An 8,782-nucleotide genomic window follows, 5' to 3' on the forward strand; every position below is an offset into this window, starting at 1 on the left:
TGAGATGTCACATGGTGACTTTTACTTGAAAATATATTTATTGGAAAGTATTATATCCTGAAGATTTTTAGTTGCAAAACATATAGGCGAAAGAATTTGTATTTGAAGAACTTGATTAATTGGTTGTACTTGTATTCCTTATTCGTCTGAGCAATAATTATGATGTTCTTGTTGCATTGATGTTATATCACTGGTTGATTTTGTTGTTATCATTGCTAGTTACTTTCTAGTATTATTTTGTATACTATATTGCACATGTTAATAGACTAGTGAGTGTCTTGATTGTACCTCGTCTCTACTCCACTGAGGTTAGTCTTGATACTTACTGGGTACCGATCGTGGTGTACTCATACTACACTTCTGCACATTTTTGTGCAGAGCCAGGTATTGGAGGTATTGGACCCGGACAAAGTTAGAATGTGATCACAAGGATTCAAGGTAGAGCTGCTTGGTCGTCGCAGTCCCTTGGAGTCTGTTCATTTCATTATACTGTTAATTTTTAATCAAACAATATTGTATATTTGGTCCTCGTGATCATTCTATGTATTCAGTTAGAGTTTGTGACTTAGTACTACCAGTCTTGGGAGGTTGTATATTCACTTTTGTTCCGTTGTTAGTTTTGATTACCTAAAAAAATGGCTTCAAAATGTAAATGAAATTGGCTTACCTAGTCTTAGAGACTAGGTGCCATCACGACGCCTGTGGTGGGATTTTGGGTTGTGACAATATCTACTATATCCCCAACAATCTCCCACTTGCCCTAGAGCCAATCGCTCTTGTACTTCATTCCCAATTTTCACTTATGCTTGGCAAACTCCTTTATGCCAAGAGCTTTAGTGAATGGGTCTGCAACATTTTCCTTTCCATCAACCTTTTGTATCTCAATATCTCCACGTTCATTGATTTCTCTTATCAAGTGATACCTTCGCAGAACGTGTTTGGATTTTTTGTGTGATCTTGGTTCTTTTGCTTGAGAAATGGCTCCAGTATTGTCACCCAATAATGGAACTACACCTTCTATTGAAAGAACCACACCAAGTTCAGTTAAGAATTGTTTCATCCACACAACTTTCTTAATAACTTTACTAGCTGTTATATATTCTGCTTCAGCTACTGAATCAGCTACTGTAGCTTGTTTGGAATACGACACCATTTAAGGTGAATACATAACCAAAAATAGATTTGTTATTATCTCTATCTGAAGAGAAACTTGCATCAATATAACCTTCAAGTTTCAACTCAGAATCTCCATAGATAAGCAATTGGTCTTTAGTCCTTCTTAAGTACTTAAGAATGGTCTTCTCCACCTTCTAATGTTCCTCACTAGGATTTTCCTGATATCGGCTAGTCACTCCAAGTGCATAAGCCACATCAGGACGTGTACATGTCATGGTATACATAATAGCTCCCACTGCACTAGCGTATGGGATTCTACCTATACGTTCTCTCTCTTCAGGTGTTTTAGGACAATCTCCCTACTGAAAGTGATTCCAGTGCCTATCGGTAGATAGCCTCTTTTGAAATTATCCATGTTATACCTTTTCAAAATGGTATCAATGTACAAAGACTGGGAAAGTCCAAGCAGCTTCCTTGATCTATCTCTATAGATCTTTATTCCCAATATATGAGTTGCTTCTCCTAAGTTTTTCATGGAGAACTGTTCAGATAGCCAAATTTTGGTACTTTGCAATGCCGGTATATCATTCCCTATGAGTAATATATCATCAACATACAATACTAAGAATATAATTGTGCTCCCACTAACCTTTTTGTACACACATGGCTCTTCTCCGCATCTAACAAAATTGAACTTGTCGATTGTCTTGTTAAAACGAATATTCCAACTTCGAGAAGCTTGCTTTAGTCTATAAATGGATCTTCGTAGCTTGCAAATTTTATTATGATCAGACGGAGATGTGAAACCTTTAGGTTGTGTCATGTATACATCCTCTTCTAGCTCACCATTAAGGAAACCTGTTTTCACATTCATTTGCCATATTTCATAATCATAGTATGCTTCTATAGCAAGCAAAATCCGAATTGATTTGAGCATTTCCACAGGAGAGAAAGTCTCGTCATAGTCGACTCCTTCTTTCTGACGATATCCCTTGGCAACAAGACGGGCTTTATAGGTCTCCACCTTTCCGTCTGCTCCAATCTTTTTCTTAAAAACCCATTTACAACCTATAGATTTTATATCCTTTGAAGGTTCAACTAAAGTCCATAATTTATTTTCCTTCATGGATTCCATTTTGGATTCCATGGCCTTTTTCCATCTCTCATAGTCAGAACTATGTATAGCCTCTTCATAGGTCTTAAGGTCATCATCATTATGATCAACCTCATTTGATATATCATATTATACCATTAGATTTAATCTAGTTGGTACATGACGTTCTCGTGTAGACCTTCTAAGATGTGCTTGTACAACTTTTTCACCTTGTGCTGGATTTGATTGTTGTTCAATTTGGTTTGGAACTGGTTCATTAACCTGTTCTTGAACTACATTTAGTTATTGAACTTCAGCCTTTGAAGATGGCAACTTCTTTTTCAACTTCGAAACATCCAATAAAGGTTCTTCAACTTGTGTCTCATGATCTTAATTTTGTGTTGATTCATTAGTTTCTTGAACTTCATTAAGTTCTATTTCCCCACTACAATCTCCTTCCAAAAGAAATTTCCTTTTCTAAAAGGTTGCTCCTCTAGCCACAAACACTTTATGGTCAAAAGAGTGATAGAAATAATATCCCATTGTGTAACAACCCGACTTGTCGTTTTAAGAATTTACGCCCCGTTCAATGACTTAAGCTATCGAGCAGCTTCACAATATGTATTATGACCTGCGGGTGTGGTAGAGTTTGAATTACTGAAGATTCAGAATTTAATTAAAAGAACAGTCCTTATTTAGAAGCTTAAATGGAAAGAGTTGACCGAAGAGTTGACTTTTGAGCAAACAACTCCGGAATGGAATTTTGATGACGTCAATAGCTCCGTATGGTGATTATGGACTTAGGAGTGTGTCCGAAAAATTATTTGGAGGTATGTAGTGGAATTAGGCTTGAAATGACGAAAGATGAATTTTTGGGAAGTTTGACCGGGGGTTGACTTTTTGATATAGGGGTCGGAATCCGATTCTGGAAATTGGAATAGCTTAGTTATGCCAATTATGACTTGTGTGCAAAAATTTAAAGTCATTCCGAATTGATTTGATCTGTTTCGGCACAAGATATAGAATTTGAAAGTTCAAAGTTCATAGATTTTGATTTGAGATGTGATTCGTAGTTTTGATATCGTTTGATGTTATTTGAGGCCTCGGGCAGGTTCGTGTTATGTATTGGGACTGGTTGGTATGCTCAAACAGGATTTCGAGTGGCTCAGGTGAGTTTCGGGGTGGTTTCGGATCATTTCTAGGCCATATTTAGTTGCTGGTTTTTTGCCACAGAGGTATGCATCGCGATCGCGGACAAACGATCTCGATTGGGAAGAGCAATTTTGTTGTTTGGAGACTGTGAATTGCGATCGCGGAAGCCTTTACGCGATCGCGTAGAGGAAACTCCTGCCGCACTGACCCGACTTTGGAAGCTCGTATCTCGCAATCTATAAGGAATCTGGAGATGATCCAAAATTAAAAGTTGTAGCTCTTTGTGTCTAGTTTTCAGAAAGGTAAATCATTTATCATTTGGAGTTGTGTACAAAAAGGTATTGTAGATAAACTACAGGCTGTTCGGGAAGAGTTTGGAAATATCTGTTGCATAGGGATGACTTTGGAAGCTTGTATCTCGAAATATATAAGGAATTGGAGATGAGAAACAAATGAAAGTTATAGACCTTGGAATCTAGTTTTCAGAAAGTTAAATAATTCATCATTTGGAGTTTTGTACAAAAAGTTATGACGGATTGAAGCGATTTTTGAGGTGATTTTCACCATATGGATTGGGGTAAGTGTTCTATATCCTAAAGTATTTATATTTAATGAATCTATGATTATATTCATCGTTTAATTCGGATTTTAATGGAAGAAATCAGGATTTTTGTAAACATCTTCCAAAAACAAAAATTTATGATTTTAAGGTCGAGTTGTTATTGGAATTCGATAAAATTGGTATGGTTGAACTCGTATTAAATGGGTGTTCGGATTTCATGAAAATTATGCCGGGTTCCGAGGGGCGAGCCCCGCGTTGACTTTTGTTGACTTTTTGGAATAAATTTTTAAGTCGACGTATTATTATCCGGAATTGTTTCCGGTGAATTTTAATAAAGTTATACAATTAATTTGGATAGATTTGAGCGGTCCGGAGGTCAATTCAACAAAGAAGGAAATTTTGGAATATGTGCATAACTTCAAAAAGGTAAGTGTCTTGCTTAACCTCGAGTGGGGGAAATACCCCTTAGGCATTGAGTATTATGTGCAAATTGTGTAATTAAAAACCATGTACGCGAGGTGACGAGTATGTACTTGGTTTATATGTGCAATTTTCGTTGATTAAAATCCTTCGACGTCCTTATGTATTAAGTTGAAAATTATTGGCACTTATGAAATCCTCTATTTGTCATGCCTAGATCCTTGTTTGTTGAAATTATTTTTAAATGATGATTTGGTGTGATTGCTACCTTGAATTTATGTGAAATATTATTTTGTTGAGTTGTTCACTCCCGGATATTTTGTTAAGATTTTGTGGACATTATGGTCGAGCCATGGGATCCTAATTGTGGAAAATGATGTATTGTTGATTTTTGTGGCAAGTTGAAATATTTGAGCACTTGATGAGCCATTTGTGATATGTGAGCACTTGATGTGCAGTTGTTGAAATCATATTTTCTTCGCGACTACGGAACGGTATTCCAGGAGATCCCCCTGCCCTGCATATTTTCTTTGGGACTACGGAACGGTATTCTGGGAGATCCCCCTGCCTTGCATATTTACTTTGGGACTACGGAATGACATATTTACTTTGGGACTACGGAACGGTATTCCGGGAGATCCACCTGCAATGCATATTTACTTTGGGACTACGGAACGGTATTCCGGGAGATCCCCTGTCTTGCATATTTACTTTTGGAACTACGAGGCGGTACCTTGGGAGATCCCCATGTCTTGCATATTTTTCTATGGATGCACTTGCCGTTGGTTATTTTGTTTTTCCGTGATATATAAATTCTTGTGTTCTTCCATGATGTATTATTTGATTTTATTATGTGTTTTGGTATTCCTTGTTGTATTGTGTTGGCTTTGGCTCTTTGTACAAGACTCAACAGATTTGTGTTTATGGTTTTTATTGATTTTCGAGAATTGAGTTGTTCCGAATAAAAGAAATTACTATTATGATTTAATTTAATAAATTTTACATCCAAATTAGTAGTCGTCGGATGCTTCATTTTAATTGAAATATCATTCTCTTCACCAAAACGAGTTAAAAAATAAACTCATTTCTTTGATGATTTCTTACTTGATTTAAAAATTCTAAACTCACTTTAGTGGAAATAAATTGATCATGTGGATCTTATATACATTGAGGATATTGGCATGTGAATTATCCGTGCAGTTGTGATATGAAATGAGGGTACGAGGTGCCGGAAAAATATGATCATTTAATTATGGGCACGAATTTCTGTGAAGATATGAAAATGGGCTGAGACCCATATTTTTATGATTTTGAAATGAGCTATCATATGGTGACTTTTTAATTGAAGAATTATATTCAAAATATTTATTTGGAAGGATTTTTATTTAGAAAGTATTATGTGATAGAATTATATTTGAAAGATATTTTATTTGAGAAAAATTAAATTTTAAAAAGAGTTATTTGGTAGAATTATATGTGAAGGACATTTATTTGAAGAATTTGATTTAATTGGGTGTACTTGTATTTATTATTTGTTGAGCGATATTAAATGGTGTTTTGCTGTCTTGATGTGCATATCACTGGTTGATTTATGATGTCCTTATTGTTATCTGCTGCCTACTATCTTATATATTATATTGCACAGGCTATTAGACTAGTGAGTGTCTTGACTGTACCTCGTCTCTACTCCACTGAGGTTAGTCTTGATATTTACTGGGTACCGATCGTGGTGTGCTCATACTACACTTCTGCATAATTTTTTGCAGATCCAGGTATTGGAGTTATCGGACCCGGACAAAGTTAGAATGTGATCGCAAGGATTCAAGGTAGAGCTGCTTGGTCATCACAGTCCCTTGGAGTCTGTTCATTTTATTATACTGTTAATTTTTAATCAAACAGTATTGTATATTTGGTCCTCGTGATCATTCCATGTATTCAGTTAGAGTTCGTGACTCAGTATTTGGTCCAATACTGGGTACCGATCGTGGTTGTATATTCATATTTATTCCACTGTTAGTGTTGGTTACTTATTTAAAAAAAAGCTTCAAAATGTAATAGAAATCGGCTTACCTAGTATTAGAGACTAGGTGCCATCACGACGCCTGTGGTGGGATTTTGGGTCGTGACAAGTTGGTATAAGAGCTTTAGATTCATAGGTTCTACGAGTCATGAACGAGTTTAGTAGGGTCTTGCGAATCGGTACAGAGACGTCTGTACTTATCTTCGAGAGGCTACAAAGCTAGTAGGAAAAATTCACTTCTTTCATTCCTTATCGTGCGACATTTATTCAGCTTGAAGCATATATCTTATGTTCCTTTGCATCCACTCGTGTATGAAATTGTGCACTCGTTATCAACTATGCGCCAACGGTTTGTGATGCTACAGAGGGGTTATAAGGGTGCCAGGGTTGTTCAACCATTATTACAACGTGTCGTCCATGTGATGACCCAAAATGTCATCTTTAAATTTAATGATTAATTCTTTGTTCTAAGACCTCAAAGAGCACTATTTATCATTACTCGACTTGCGTGCGTAGTCCGTAAAATTTTTCGGAAAGTTTTTATGGGAAAAATAAATTAAAATGTGAATTAGAGCTTTAAAACTCAACTGAGTTGACCTTGGTCAACATTTTTAGTAAACGGACTCGGATGAGTATTTTGACAGTTTCGATAGGTTCGTATCATGATTTGGGACTTGGGCGTATGCCCGGAATCAAATTCCGAGGTCCCTAGCCCGAGATATGGAATTTTGAAGAAAAGGATTAAAAGTTTAAATTCAAATAGTGACCAGATGTCGAATTATGTGCAAACGACCCCGGAATAGAATTTTGATGATTCCAACAGCTCCGTATGGTAATTTTGGACTTAGGAGCATGATCGAAATTTTATTTGGAAGTCCGTAGTGGAATTAGGCTTGAAATGCCGAAAGTTGAATTTTTGGGAAGTTTGACCGAGCGATTGACTTTTTGATATCGGGATCGAAATCTGATTCTGAAAATTTGAGTACCTCCATTATGTCATTTATGACTTGTGCGCAAAATTTGAGGTAAATCAGACGTGATTTGATAGGTTCCGAAGTCATTTGTAGAAATTGGAAGTTTCAAAGTTTATTAGGCTTGAATCTATGTGTGATTCGTATTTTTAGTGTTGTTGGATGTGATTTGAAGACTCGACTAAGTTCTTATGATGTATTAGGACTTGTTGGTATATTTGGTTGAGGTCCCGAGGGACTCGGGCATGTTCCGGATGGTTAACGAATCATTTTTGTCCTTGGTGAGAATTTTGTTCTACGTGTCCGTGGACGAGAGGACGCGAACGCGAAGGGTAGGGCAGTTTGTGCATCGCGAACGTGTGAGTGGCGTCGCGTTCGCGAAGGAGAGTGAGGCAGCTAGGAACCCCAGTCTTTTGTTCTACGCGTTCGCGAGGTAAGGGACGCGTTCGCGAAGGTCTGAGTTTGCAAAGCTTCGCGTTGGTTGCGTTCGCGAAGCGTTGGTCGCGTTCGCGAAGAGGAAAGTTGGGCAGCACATTTTTGTGCTTCGCGAACGCGAGACAAGGGTCGCGTTCGCAAAGAAGAAACCACTGGGCAGAATGTTTAAGTTCATTTTCCATTTTTAACGATTTGGATCTCGGATTGAGGCGAATTTTGGGAGATTTTCAGAGAAAACATCAGGGTAAGTGTTCTTAACTCAATCTTAGTTAGATTACCCGAATCCATCACTGTTTTTAACATTTAATTGGTGATTTAAGTTGAAAAATTTTGAAAAACCCTCATGGATAGATTTGAGGATTTGAGGGTCGAATTGTTATTGGAATTTAGTCATTTTGGTATGGTTAGACTCGCGATTGAATGTGCGTTCATATTTCGTAACGTTCGTCGGATTCCGAGAAATGGGCCCCATAGCCCATTTTTGGGTTAATTTCGGATTTTTATTGAAAATGTAGTATTTTCTTATAGAAATAATTCTATAATTTTTGTTGACTGCATCGAATTAATTATGGCTAGATACGAGTCGACCGAAATCGAAAAATCGAGGAAAAAGCATACTATTTGGTTAATTGGAGCAAGTCGAGGTAAGTGACTTGTCTAACCTTGTGTGGGGGAAATTTTCCCTAGGATTGGTATTAATTGTAATGTGATAAAAGTCGTATAAACGAGGTGACGAGTGTGTACACGGACTAAATGTGAAGGATTATGTTTTTAAATTGTGAAGATCACTGTTGCACATTAAATAAATTATTAAATCTTGTTATATTCTCCATCATTGATTTGATTTGTATACTTAAAATTTGCTTGATCTTTTCCTGCTAATTGTTTTACCTGTTTAGTTGAAACTTGATTTCTTTTATTCTGTGCATTATTTGAAATTGATTTTCTTTAAATTAAATATTATTCATATGAAGTATTTGACATTTTTAAATTTGGTATTGAAGCAACGTATT

This window comes from Nicotiana tabacum, chromosome 2 (genome assembly GCF_000715075.1).
Source record: "Nicotiana tabacum cultivar K326 chromosome 2, ASM71507v2, whole genome shotgun sequence".
In the NCBI taxonomy this organism is placed as follows: domain Eukaryota; kingdom Viridiplantae; phylum Streptophyta; class Magnoliopsida; order Solanales; family Solanaceae; genus Nicotiana; species Nicotiana tabacum.